At 46.9% G+C, this 13,136-nt stretch overlaps 1 long non-coding RNA gene across 1 annotated transcript in view; it reads left to right on the top strand.

Annotated features, from left to right (window-relative positions):
* Positions 1-9,135, top strand: part of LOC134167881 (uncharacterized) — a 128,127-nt gene extending 118,992 nt beyond the window's left edge. Inside the window, exon 5 of the long non-coding RNA XR_009966315.1 lies at positions 9,020-9,135. This is a non-coding gene — a long non-coding RNA (uncharacterized LOC134167881). The remainder of the gene's footprint in view (positions 1-9,019) is intronic.
* Positions 9,136-13,136: the final 4,001 nt, after the last annotated feature.

Genomic DNA, 13,136 nt, shown 5'->3' with positions numbered 1-13,136 from the left:
AAGCTCACCTCCATAACTGCAGGCTCCCTCCAGATTTGGCCTGAGTGAGGGGGTACATGGAAGACGTCCATCTCTTCATAGAAGACAATGCTTGTGTGAGCTTTTGTACCCTTCAACAACCCCCCCCCATTTCTCTCTGAGTTTGAATACACAGCAGCTCCCATCAACCCTGCTGCTGAACCCACCAGATTCTTTCATACCATTTGCTGTTCAAAGTACAGTTACAGCTTAATTCAGCAGTGTGAGGGACCAGTTCTTGAAGCACAGTGCCAAGTGGCACTTGGTCTTTTTGGCCTCTGTCAGCTCTTAGGGTCATCAGCATCTCCTCCAAGGCTGCCTCTTCTTCTGTATTCATGCAGCACCCAGCACCACTGGCATAGCTTGGACAGGCATCTGTAGTACACAGGGCACATAAGTGCCCTGCTCATATCAGATCAATATTAAGGAAATGTAAATAAAAATGTAAATGACTTTTCCACAGAGCAGGTACGCTCTGGCAGTGGTGGTGTTGGGGAAGGTGTGCTGATTCACAGCAGCCAAAGTAATTGCCCTGAATTGATGTCCTCTACTCCTATTTCTTTCCTCTGGTCCAAGAGTATTTCTTTTCTGGTGTGCAGCCTGGGATGTGCATGGCCCACATGTGAAAGGTGAGGAGGTGGGCAGAGGGGAGAGTTGTTCATGATCCTGGCAGAGCATCGCACATTGTCATTGCTGTGCAAGGAGGGGGAGCGCAGAGGATGACTTCTGTGCTCAAATAGACTTGTGTAACATCCACTGCCATGGGGGGAGAGGGGTATTTTTCAGTCTCCTGGTGCCTTTCATCCCAGAGGAGTTCAAAGTGCTTTTAAGACTACTTCATAGATCTGAGAAAGGAACAAACAATGGGTTTTGCATGAAACGTTCTTCTCTGCCAGCAGAGCAGCACCTAACCACTGCAGCTGTGGAGCTGGGAGCCAGAACTCTTCAAATGTACCCGCTTCTGCTGGCAAGCAAAGCAGAGCAACACCGCAGCTCAATGTCATTTATGTAGTCTGGAGGAAGAGCTGCCCAGGACTGTTTTGAGTCTTTTAGGAATTGAGGGAGTGTGGGTTAAAGGAGAGGAAATAGCGCAGATATGGGTAGTAAAATGACTGGTTTTTGAGCAAGGAGGCCAAGGAGGGCTTTGAGGTGATAACAGAGAATAGACTGCAGGTGAATTTGTTGTGCAAAGTGTTGACATACAGATATAACACTCTTCTGTCTTTGCCAGAGAGATCTTTCATGTCAAACTAAAGAGGAAACAACACTTTATTAGAGGAAACCTCATAGCCTGGGTATGATGGCACCTGGAATATTCCCTAGTCCTGGTTCTCCAGCTCAGCAAGGCTATAGGAGACCTGAAGGCTATGGAAAAGAAAAGAAATTTGCTCCAAGGATCAGAGATGTGTTCTTCTGGGATGAGCCAAGTGCTTTTAAATTCCCACAGCTTCGCTGGCATCTGAAAGACGCAGAAAGGCATCAGGCTGTGCCACCTTCCAGGTGGTGGTCAAAAGGCAGGGAGGATGTGGCAGAACTGGAAGAGCTGGTGGAACAGGAACTATTTGTCACAGTGAAGAGTCATGAGAGGTTGGACACAGTGGTCCCAGTATCCATATCAGGCTGCGGAAGAGGGCAGATGTGGGCAGCTAACCAGTGTGCTCCCATGTCCCTGAGGATGTCATCCCAGTAGAAGCGCCACATCCTGCGGTGTTTTTCAAGAGCTCCATGACCCTTCAGTAGCACATCTGGAATGGCTCCTCTGGTGTGAGTCTGTGTTCATGACCGCGTGCATCAAGCAGCACTGGCATACAGAGGAGTTTGGGAGCTACAAAAGAGAGCAGCCAGAGGAGACCCTGGTTGGTGTGAGCATCTCTGGTGGCCTCTCCACTGCTTTCTGTCTTTGCTAAGTCTGATGGTGGAGATGGTGCTCACACCTTGTAGCATGTCCAGCCCAGCCCAGGTGCTGCAGGCCATGATTTGATGTGCATTCCCTTTGCCAGCCATGCCAGCTAGGTTTGCTTGCCATATTCAGTGTGGTGAGTGTCAGCAGTGGAACCAAAGGATCACTGGTGCATGTAGTATTCTGCCTGCAAAGCCTGCAAGAAAACAGAAAAGGTAATTTCATCTGGGATAGGGGAGGAGGGAAGGGGTATAAGGAGTGATGCCACGTGAGTTTGTCGTGTTCCCTCAAGGAAAACTGTGCATCTCTGTGACAACAGGAGAGCAGCAGGGAAGTAGCCAAGAGATGAAAACCAGCTTCTTAGCAACCCTCTCGTGCATCTCTCCTCTCGTGTCTTCACCACCAACAGTAAGAAATGAAAAGGAAGAAAAAGGCAGCAAGATGTGTTTTGAACGGATGCCAAGGTTGATTTAATTGGATGTATTGAATTCGTTAACTTCTGAATGATGTGGCTGCAAATAACGAGCTGCGAGCGGCAGCGGCAGCACAGCACAGACCTGCCAAAAGGTTCAGCAAAGCAGAAGGATTGACCTACTTCCATCAGCTCCGCAGGGAGTACAGGCAAACTGCCCTCTACTTGCTGTCGCTGTGCTCCCTGGAGGGCTGCACATCCCTCCATGCAGAGGAGAGCTCTCCTGGGCTGGGAGGCTACTGGGGAGCCCTGCATGGACTCCCCAGCACGAGCTCAGGGCTGGATAAATGTTCATGTGCCCATGGGAGGTAGCTTGCTTAAATCAGGGTCTCCTGCTTGGTCTGCTGACTGCTGGCTTCTGTCTGATGCTGATTTTCTGCTTCTCCCACCTTAAAAAAGTACTCCAGTATTCTGTGGTAATGGCCTAAATGCTGTTGTAGCTGATAAGAGTGATAAAATCACCCATGCACACTGCCATGGCAACCTACAGCAACTGCTCTTCACTCTTGATGTATCTCTGCTCTTTGGCGTGAGCGCAGATGTGTGGTTTTGGCTGAGACTTGCCTGGGAATTACCCAGATCTGGAAGACTTGGCTTTGGTTATGAGCTGTGCCATGGATGTGGAGCCACTGGGCAGTTCCTGGCCTTCGCGGCCACCCCTTGAAGCAGGGCGTGCTTCCGTGCACTGCTGCGAGCCCAAGCAATGCAGATTGCATCTCGAAAGCATTGTCAGCACTGGGGAGGAGGCTTCTGAAAAAGAAATATGTTTCCAAATGAATTTCATAGCGGTTATCAAGAGGAACCACTGTGTGTCTGCTCCAAGCACCACCATCGTGCGTGTGTGTGTAGATCCTGCCAGGGTCCTCCCTGCAGGCAGTGACCACTGGATCCCTGCAAAGTTGGTGTGGTGCCTCCTGGCCAGGTAACCCCCCAGGTAATGGAGAAGTTCAGCACCCGAGTTGCATCCTGGTGTTCTGCCTTTGGTACCAGCCACAAGCCAAACTCTTCTTATTCATTTGACAGTCTTCTTCAGTGCTTATTAGTGTCAGTGCAGCAAAATGTCCTGAGGAACTGTGTGTCATGAGAGAAGGCGGTTTTCCTGAGCCACCAGACTGACAGTGGTGCTCTTGCAGTAGGGAATGTTTGCCAAGACCTTTGGAGCTAGAAGAAAACAAAAGAGACATTTGAAAAGTACACAAGTACAGAAGTGCTGCGTGAAACCATGGCCTAGGTTGTGTTGAACAAGGCGCTGATGTGGGAGGGAAAGTTGGACACACCATCAATCTCCATTATTATTATTATGAGTGTTAACCCCACGTTGGTAATACCAGGCCTACTGCACAGATCCTAGTGATAGTCATCCAGCATGGTGGGGAACTTGCTATTTCAGTGGGGAAATGAGGCAAAGCATCATTGGGGAACATGTCCGAGGTCACACAGAGGAGATGACCGGGATGATGTCCTCCACCACTGAAATTCTGGCCTTTTTCCAATCCCTGCCTTGATTGTGGGTTCTTCTTCTGACCCCACAGCACCCCTCAGACAGAGCAGAGAAGGGTTGCAAGTGGGAATATGAAAGAATACATGTTATTTCATTGAGCAACATCAGGAAATCGTATGGGCAGAAGAAACCGAAGACAGATGGAATGAACCCAGCTGTCTCTGCAGAGAAGACATCTCCTTGTAGCGTGGAGGCTGCTTTCAGGATTCATGCTTCAGCTTTCAAGTTGGTTTTTGATAGTTAGGATGTTTTCATTTTGACTTCATCTGTTGACAAGGCGGTAAGAGCACTGCGAGGACGCATATCTCTCCATCAGGTATGACTAATTGTACTGGGACAGCCATGCACGATAACACTTCTGTTTTCTCTGAAAGGGCTCCATTACAGCCCTCCATTACAGCCAAGCCCCATTGAGTGTTTTTTTTGCAGGAGTTTTGCTGATTGTGCAGCCCTGTGAGTGAGCAAACATGGAAAGTGTTGAATATTCAGCTCAAAACCCAGAAGCAGACTTGTTTCACTGCGTGTCTGAACTGAGCTTTTAACCGCGTGTTGTCAGTGCTTTTTAGGAAACTCATCTTGCCTGAGATGCATCATCCGGTAATGACATGCTCTGATTTAGGGACAGCCACCAGGAGCTCTGCGAAGGTCAGGGCTCATGGTTAGGCATTGGTGTCTTTGCAGCTCACTGTTGCACTCTGCTTTCCCCATCTTCTCCTTGGAGAGCTAAAGTAAGTCCATGCTCACAAATGCAGTTTTAAACAAGAGCCCACAGTGTGATTTGTCTTAGTCCTGCACTCAGAAATAAAATGTCTCCAAAAAAGCCAGTGCATGGCAGAAGCTGGAAAGCCAGGTTGGGCAGAGCCTTGGATGACATTGTCTAGTCTGAGGCATCCCTGCCCATGGCAGGGGGCTGGAACTAGATGATCTTAATGTCCTTTCTAACCCAAACCATTCTATGATTCTATGATTCTAAAACACTTTTGTTACATCTTTGCTGCTGTTGATTCTGTTTCTGCAGGAGCCAGGAGTTTTGGTGGAACCTAAGGGTAAATTTAAACTTCTTGTAGTTAAACTGGTTTCCTCCTGCTCCTCAGGGCAGCAGTTGCATGCCATACTTATGTCCCTGGAGAAGTGTGTTGGCACAGGTGAGCCTCTGACCTCAATACATCAGCTCAGTGGTCAACATCCTTATGCAAAAAGAGCTTTGGTGTGCAACTCTTCCATTTGGCAGAGTTTGATCTTTGCATGAGTTACAACAGAAAGCTCTCCACAAGAGTCTGTGCAGCTTTAAAAACGTGCTTGCCTTTGATGGAAATCATTGTGTGCTCCTCAAGATTTGTAGTCATCTGAAAGCTGCTACTAAAAGCTTGCAAGTGGGCAGTCTATCCAACATAAAGAGGTAGTGGAGATCTTCTTGACCCTTCCTCTGCCTCTTTTCCTGTGGACTGAGGCAGGTTTTCCTGTCTGCAACAAGGCTTCTTGTTTAGAAGTGCGAGACTACTTCCGTCATGGTACCAGTGCAGAGCCATAGTTCCTAGTTGGGTGTTAGAAGAATTAGTGAGTAATCATAAGGGTGATGCACCAAGAGACAGTCAGTGCAGACCTTCTAAGGGCATTGACTTCTCACAGTAAACTCACTAAGGGACCATTTAAGACTTCTCCTCTCCTTGCTACGTTGGCTTTGTTGTTTGTTGTACCTACAGAGCTCTGGGCATGTGAATAGAGGAGAGGTGAACTTTGCAGCTGAGGACACCAAGGAGGAGACAGCTCTGGACACAGAGAGGGTTTGGCATGGCATCATGGCCTTATCCGTGATCTGTCCAGGGTGAACTTGCTGCAGATGAGGCATCCCTCTCTGGAGGGGCTCTTCCATGTATCTGCAGCTCTTTAAGATGTTGACAGGAATGACCTGTTTGCATTGAAGGTGGTTCCCCTTGCTCCTTTGGATGCCCCGTGGCAGAAAGAGGAGTACTACTGGCTGCCAGTTCAGCTCTAAAAACGATGTCTGTGCAGAGTCCGTCCTTGTCTGGACTCCAAGGGGCTGCTGTGCACAAGGCTTTCACACAGCTTCCTTAACAGTCTCCTTTTCACTTTTTCCAGGGACTTGCACTGTGCTTCATTTCAGAGGGATCCAGTGAATTAACATATTGTTGCTGCTGCCTGGGTAATTGCATGCCCGGGGTCTGCTCTGCTCTGACATAGTCTTCCTGGCTTCCCAGAGAGAAAGCATCCTTTTCCTCCAGCAAACAAGTCTGCAAACTGTTGCCCTGAGAGCTTGCTCAAAGGATAGAGGAATGGGAGGATGGAGGGAAGAGGGGGAGGCTGTTTCTGAAAGCCTATCTGGCTTCAAGACCTCACCTATCAACATGGAGGAGGAGATGAGGTTTTTAATCTTTATTTGTATACCAAGGTACTAATTTTGACTGAAGCTGTGGTTTCTTGTGCTGATTTGTACAGACCTTGTATGGGTGCAGTTACAGAAATATAGGCCCACACTAGATACTACAGGGGCTCAGAAACTGCCTGAAATTAGCTATTCTGGGTCACGGAGGAGTTTCAGCAGAAGTTGAAACTGAGTGATCTGATACCCTGAAAATAAAAACCTGTGAATAGGTAGGTATAAAAATGCTTACTGGTCTCGCCTCCAAGTACAAAGAAACCCCATGTGGATAAACCCTTAGAGCCTTCTAAGGCCCTGTGAGAGTAGACCACATCTCAAAATGTGTTGGAGAGCATGTCTTCAAAGCTGTACAGATTTCTTAATGCGGATGCAGCTTTGCATTTTTAAAGGATGCTATTTGGTCAGGACTGACTTCTGGTGAGGAGCTGGCATCTTGTAGGCTTTGGTCTCCAAAATCAAATGTGGGTGTGTGCAGTGTGAGGAGGGCAGCTTTACCCCCAGCATGGCTTGGCTGTCAAGCAGTCATGAAGAGGGCAGGGAGCATCAAGACCCTGGAGTAAAGGGGAAGAGTTGGTTCATGGCTCTGCCAATGACCTCCTGGGTGACCTGGGGTGAGGAGATGAACCTCTCCTCTTCCATCTCCTCCTCTCCTGCCCACCCAGCACATGACAGTTGCCTTATGGTTTGTATGGATCCTTCTGAGAACCCAGAGCTCAGCAGCGCCCTTTTCATCTTCTCAGTTGTGACATTTCCTGTTTCTCAGTCACATAAGTTATTTTGACTGGAAGCAAGACATTGCTCCAGCACCCTTTGCGACACAAGGGATGGAGAGGTGGAGGAGGCCGTGCCGACTGTGTAGCTTGCTCATGTTGTATCAGAGCATTGCAGCTAGCAGGGGACGGGGAAGGCATCTTGAGCTTTTGCATCCTGTGGAATAGAGGCTGCAGCCTGGGGCAGTACAGAGAGCCTTTTTATAGTCAGCACTATACATGGGGCTTAGGAAATCCTGCTTGTTCTGTAAATGTGTGTATGTACAGGTGAAGAGGGACATTTGACTGCCCTCTAATACTGCTCTTGTGTGTGCTGCAGATGGGACGTGGACCCTGATGCCCAAACTGAGATGGACAGTTGCACGGTACTGCATGCAGAAGTGGGGTTTGTCATATGGTGGAGGGAAACATAAGATACGGTGTAATGGGGTACCTTCTGGGCCTTCACGGTGTTGGGATTTGGTTGTTTCTCTCAACTCTTTCACTTGGGGGATATCACAGTACCTGAGCATTGAATGATTCCCACTCTTTCCTCTGAAGCCTCTGAGCTGGGGGCAGTTAAAAGATGACTTGTAGGACTGTAGGATAATTCAGGCTGAAAAGGATCTCAGGTGGGTCAGCTGTGAGATCAGACCAGGTTGCTTTTAACTTTATTCATTGAAGTCTTGAAGACTTCTCATGATGAGAGTGTGCATCCAGCTCCATGGCCTGACTTGTCATGTGGAAAAAGGTTTCACTAACATCCAGTCTGAACCACTCTTGTTCCAAATGATGCGTGTTGTCTCTCATTCCGCTGCCAGACACCATTGTGGAGAGCTCTGTGGCCCTGTGTTACGGTAATGTTACTGTGCTCCTGCAGCCCAGGACGCTGTTGGTCTTTGCTGCAGTTTCTTTGCTAAGGTCCCAGTTAGCTTGTGGTCCCAACAACTGTCAGCCCAGCTCTTGAGCAGTGGCATTGCTGCTCAGCTGGGATGCTGGGCTGTGCTTAGATGATCTCTTGAATAGGACTGTCACTGTGATTGGAAAGCCTGAGCACTTAGCAGCAGCCAGGAGGGAAGAGGAGCATGGAGGAACCCTCAGGAGACAAAGACCTCTTCTCACTGCTAATGACGTGGGCTGCTGCAGGTAGAGATACCAAGCCCAGACAGATTAAGCAACGTATTGAGTTCTGCAGAAAAACACAGGTGTTATAATTAACATCGTCTCACTTACTCATCTGTACAGCAAGTTTTTACTCACTACTGTGGTTTTAGTGGGGCTGTGACTGTTGATGGCCACGGAGAGCTGAGGTCTACCATACCGTTGGCAAAGGGTGGTTGAACAAATCTCACTTGCTGTGCTTGCTGCTGGGGACAAAGCATGATTCCTGGTAGCCATGTGTAGAGAAATTGTATGTATATATGTATGTGTACCATATTGAAACAAAATGCTGCAGTTTCATTCTGTGCTGCCAACAGTTAGTGTGTGAGTTTCAAACCGTCAACCTATATTCTTTAAGATCCAAGCACCTTGGGGAAAAGATCCATATTTTATGCTGTACTAATTTAAAAAATGGTGTCTTTTGTAGTGCAGCATGGTAGAAATAAGACAAAAAAGGAGAAAAAGAAGACAGAAAGATCCAGACCATAATTTTAAAGGTTTTCTGCTTTTCTGTTCTTTTCAGGAAATGTGGCTGACTATACACGGGATAGGAATGAAACCGCATATCACAAACCACTGTTGAGTTCATGAAGTGACCATGTTGAAAGAGTAGTGAAAAAAGTGTTCTTACTAGCACCCTCCTAGCCCGTAAGAATCCTGGCTGTGGCTTGCATTGTAGTAGGGTGAAGATTTGCATTTTCAAGTTGGCGGTTTTCCTGTTTTACCCTTCCACTTCCTATGGGCTAATTTGGCGCTGTGTTAATTGTGAATCCGGAATGCAAATCAACTCACCTGCTTGTTTTCCTTTCAGTTTTAGGTTTTCTAACTATGGAATCTCTCCTGAGGAGCTGCATCGTGTGCTGCTGACCTTGGGATGGGACACAGAGCTGGGAGCGAGGAGGAGCTGCAACATGCGGCTGCCAGTTGCTTTCATGAGGATGTCATATAGTGCTGAAAGCCATTCTGCTCTTGGAGTAAAAAATCCTTATCCTTCTTGTGTGCTTTTTTTCCAGGACAGCTGATACTTCCTGTTAGAGGTGCTTTATATGCAAATCAAGGTGGTACAACAAAAAAGGAGTCCTGAAAGCAATCACACCAATAACCTCAGCTCACCGGGGAATTCCTGCTTATCATTTTTTGTCTTTTCTGTTTTCAGTTCTGTACAAGATGCTTCTTTGCTTGCTCTTTCTTACAGTCTTTAATGTTTGCCCTGCCAGACCTCTTGCTCATGAGCTACAATGCTGCTTGCATTTTGCAGGGCTCCATGTCAGTGCATGAATAAAAGACGGTAAGTGCTGGAAATCAGGGTTAGCAGTCCCTGTGTTCCAGCTCTGCTCTGGTGCTCACTGGTGTTCAAACTAGACATGAACCTCACACTAAGAATGCCATGTGCCTGTAGTGATGATTTACATGAGAAGGTGAGCCCAGAAACCCTCAGGAAGCTCAGGAAAGGAGAGAGGTAGAAAACAAAAAGAAAAGAAGGCAGCAGATAATTAGCTAGTAACTTAAACAGGAGCAGTATTTGGCCATCCTGAGGCACCACGAGAGATGTCATGCTCAGCACTGAACTGATGCAGTGACACAAGTTTTGATCATTTCCTTGCTCCAGCAAAACAAACTTAACATCTGCCCAGTTTGTGCCCTGTTAGGTATCCCTGTAAGTGCATGGGGCTGATCAAAGCCTTGCTCATACCAGGCTCTCACCCAGCTGCCAGCAGCAGCATCACACTGATGCTACAGCAAGTTGTGAGGGTGAAAAAAAAGCCTTGTAGAAGCAGTGCAAGAAAAGGGCATGTCAGAGCAGGAGAGAGCTGCACAACTGCATGGCCTGGAGGATATTCCCATGTGTGTCTAGAGATACCCGCTGCAGCCCGGGTCTTGTTGAATCACACTGTGGTTTCTCTCGCCTTTGTGTGGGTAACAGTGATAATCGTTGTGTGTAGTGTTGGGGTTTGTTATTTGTTTTTTCTTCAATGTAAAACTGTCAAATTGGCATTGGTAGGGCAGCAAGCCTGATGCGGCTTTTATCTACCCTGAACCTGGGGACAAAGGAGGAGAGGAAAATGGCTTGACCAGTTTGGCTGCTGTGTGTGTAACGGTCCTGGGGTTCAAAGCAAAGGACACAACAGTCAGATACCCAAACCCGCCTGGGCTTCCACTGATAAGTCCCATTCCAAAGAGAAAGGCAATCCTGATGGGGCTCTGCAGAGTGGCTGAAACCTCCAGTGTTGTCTTTAAAAGGGGATTTCGTAAGGAGTAATATGAACAGAAATGGCTCTTTTGTGGTTTTACACATTCCAGGCATGCCAGGACTGTTCCTGTCAAGGATGGGCAGTTTCTGGGGTTTTGGGTTGTTTTTTTTTTTTTAACTTTTAATTTCAAAATTGTTGACACAAACTAGCAGCTGAAATGGTGCTAAACGAGAGTTGCAAAATCATTACAGTAGCAGTAATGGAAACTGTGAGACTTACGCCTGAACTGGCGGTGGGGCTTCACCCCATCATCTACACTGCTGTGCTGTTTGGATCGCTGCTTTTGCCTGCTATGACTGCTTCAGGATGGATGACTTGAAAGCAGAGCTTTAACTATTGGTTACCAGAACCTGAGAAAACAGTGCTTTAGAGTTTTTTTCAGCAGTACCTTTTCAGCTGAACCACTGTTAAGCATGAATCTGTTTGGTGTCAGTACAGTTATGTGGGCATACAGCATCTTGACATCATGACAGCAGCACTCATTTCTGCAGATATGGGGTACAGAAATGAGATGCAGCTACTCCTGCTTCAGGTGTACTTCTGGTTTCAAGCAGGCTGCATCAGTTTGGATTGCACCTGTACACTTCAACACAAAGGTAGCATGCACAAAATGATGATGCCTTAAACCTTAACTGAGCCTTGAAATAGCCTGAAGTTTCACATGTGGTAAAGCCCTAGATGGTTTGTGTAGACCTGGCCTGTTATTTGAGTGTCTGATTCATAAGCCTACATGTCCTGTTCTTCTAGACGTGTGCTTCTCCTTTTGCCATAGTCCTGTGTGCTGTGTACATAGCAAGAGCTCATAGGTGGCTGAGAAAGCCACAGCCAGAGGCTTACTGCCATCACTTTTCTAGCATGGGTACCACAAGAAGTATGGCTATAGCAGCGTGTAATTAAGTGTAGACCTCAAACCCCCCTGTGGCATCCTACACAAACACTCAGCACCTTCATCAGCAGCACCATGCTGACTGCAGCCAACTCAGCACCTCTGTGAGCTGGAGCTGCACCTTTACCTGCACCTCTAATCCCTCATCCCAGCAGAGGCTGAACCATGGGGCCATAGACAGCTGCCCTGAGGACTTCCTTTGCAGCCTGCCTTTGACCATAGCACACGTGGAGGCAGAGGGTGAGATGCAGAGGGTGAGAAAGCATCTCCTTGAAAGCAGCAATGAGAAAGACACTGAATGAAACTTCTGGCTTGGTTTTATTAACAGTGAATATGGTTATTTAGTGATGCACAGGAACAGGAGTGCATTTAACACATGGTGCCTAAAGCGCCTTCCCACCCTTGAACACAGGTGATGTTATAGAGAAGTCTCAAGGCTGTCACCTGGGCTGTTGTAGGTCTGTGGATGGAGGAACCTTAATCACCTGGGTTGGCATCGAATGCTGCATTTGCAGGATACAAGGAAGGAGGAGCTGGTGTTAATACAGTGCTCAATGTAAATATTTTTCACCTAAGAGGAGTCTAGTCTTGTAGCCTCCTGGGCTGTTTGCCATTTTGGGTTTGTTTCCTGAATAAAAACAAAGGAAAAAAAGAAAAGTTTTCTTTACCCCATCAGTGCTTCCAACCACAGAAATTTGGAAACAAAAAGCTGGAAGGTGTAGTCAGCAGCGAGCTGTCTTTTTACTGGGCCTGTCTTGCAAGGGATGGTTTTGAAGTGGATTTTGCTCTGGCCACTGAAGGTCTCAGCTGTGGAAATATTTATTGTCGTGAAGCTGTAGCAAGCTTTAGAAGTGGCAGGAAGAACTACTTTTGTAACCAAATAAATGTGTTTTCTCTACAAGTCACACAAATAGGTGTAAGTTTGGAAAACCTTTGGTTTGAGCTAAGATGATTTTCCGACTGTGTCATGTAGAGTAGGAAAATGAGTGGACCTTGAGCTGCATTTTAACATATATTTCATCCATTTGACCACAGTAAAAGGTTATGTTGAGATGCTCTGTTGCCCTTCTCTTGGTGTGTCCTTGCTTGGTATTTTGTGCTTTAGAATCTTCATTTTCCCCCTTTTTTGATGGCTTGAGAGTTTTGACAGAAAGGGCAAAAGCACACGAAAATGGTCATGTCCTTGTGAAGGCTATGGCAAGTCATGCAGTGGTGAAGAGATGATGACAACCTGTAGAAGAGGCAGTTTTTGACTGCATGGGAAGTGGTTAGCACCTCATTCGATGTCCTCACATCAAAGCTGGACAGTAGGCTGGTTGAGATGCTCTGTTTGAACCACAAATTACTGGGCTTCAGGCAGAAATCACTGGATGAAATTCTGTGGTCTTCATTAGGCAGGAGGTCAGACAAAATCATTTAGCTGGTTTCTCTTGGCTTTTAGAATTTATGAATCACATAGTCAGGCTTGGGGTTTTTATGAGTTTCCATGAAAAGCCTTGGTAGCATGCAGACAACAAAACCCATCTGTTCTCTCGTGCTTTCATCATACTGTGTCGCTTTGAAATTGTCCTAGAAGGAGAATTAAATTGGGCTTGTTACTTAAATTTCAGTATGGGTGGAAAAAGCAACTCTATGTTGATTATTATGGCCTGTAATAACCACAGGAATGAATGATGCTTAATGCCAGCCCTGATTTAACAAACATCTGAGGACTGGCTCATCACCACAGCATAGCCAACAACTGTCTCTTCTCTGTTCCCCATGGGAATTGAGCACCATGGGATCCTGCAACAAGG

The sequence above is a fragment of the Pezoporus occidentalis genome, unplaced genomic scaffold (assembly GCF_034315485.1).
Source record: "Pezoporus occidentalis ecotype Australia unplaced genomic scaffold, CSIRO_AGI_Poc_V1 ctg3, whole genome shotgun sequence".
NCBI classification, from domain to species: Eukaryota; Metazoa; Chordata; class Aves; order Psittaciformes; family Psittacidae; genus Pezoporus; species Pezoporus occidentalis.
The sequence above is the reverse complement of the archived record's forward strand: the minus strand, read 5'-3'. Positions and strand labels throughout refer to the sequence as shown.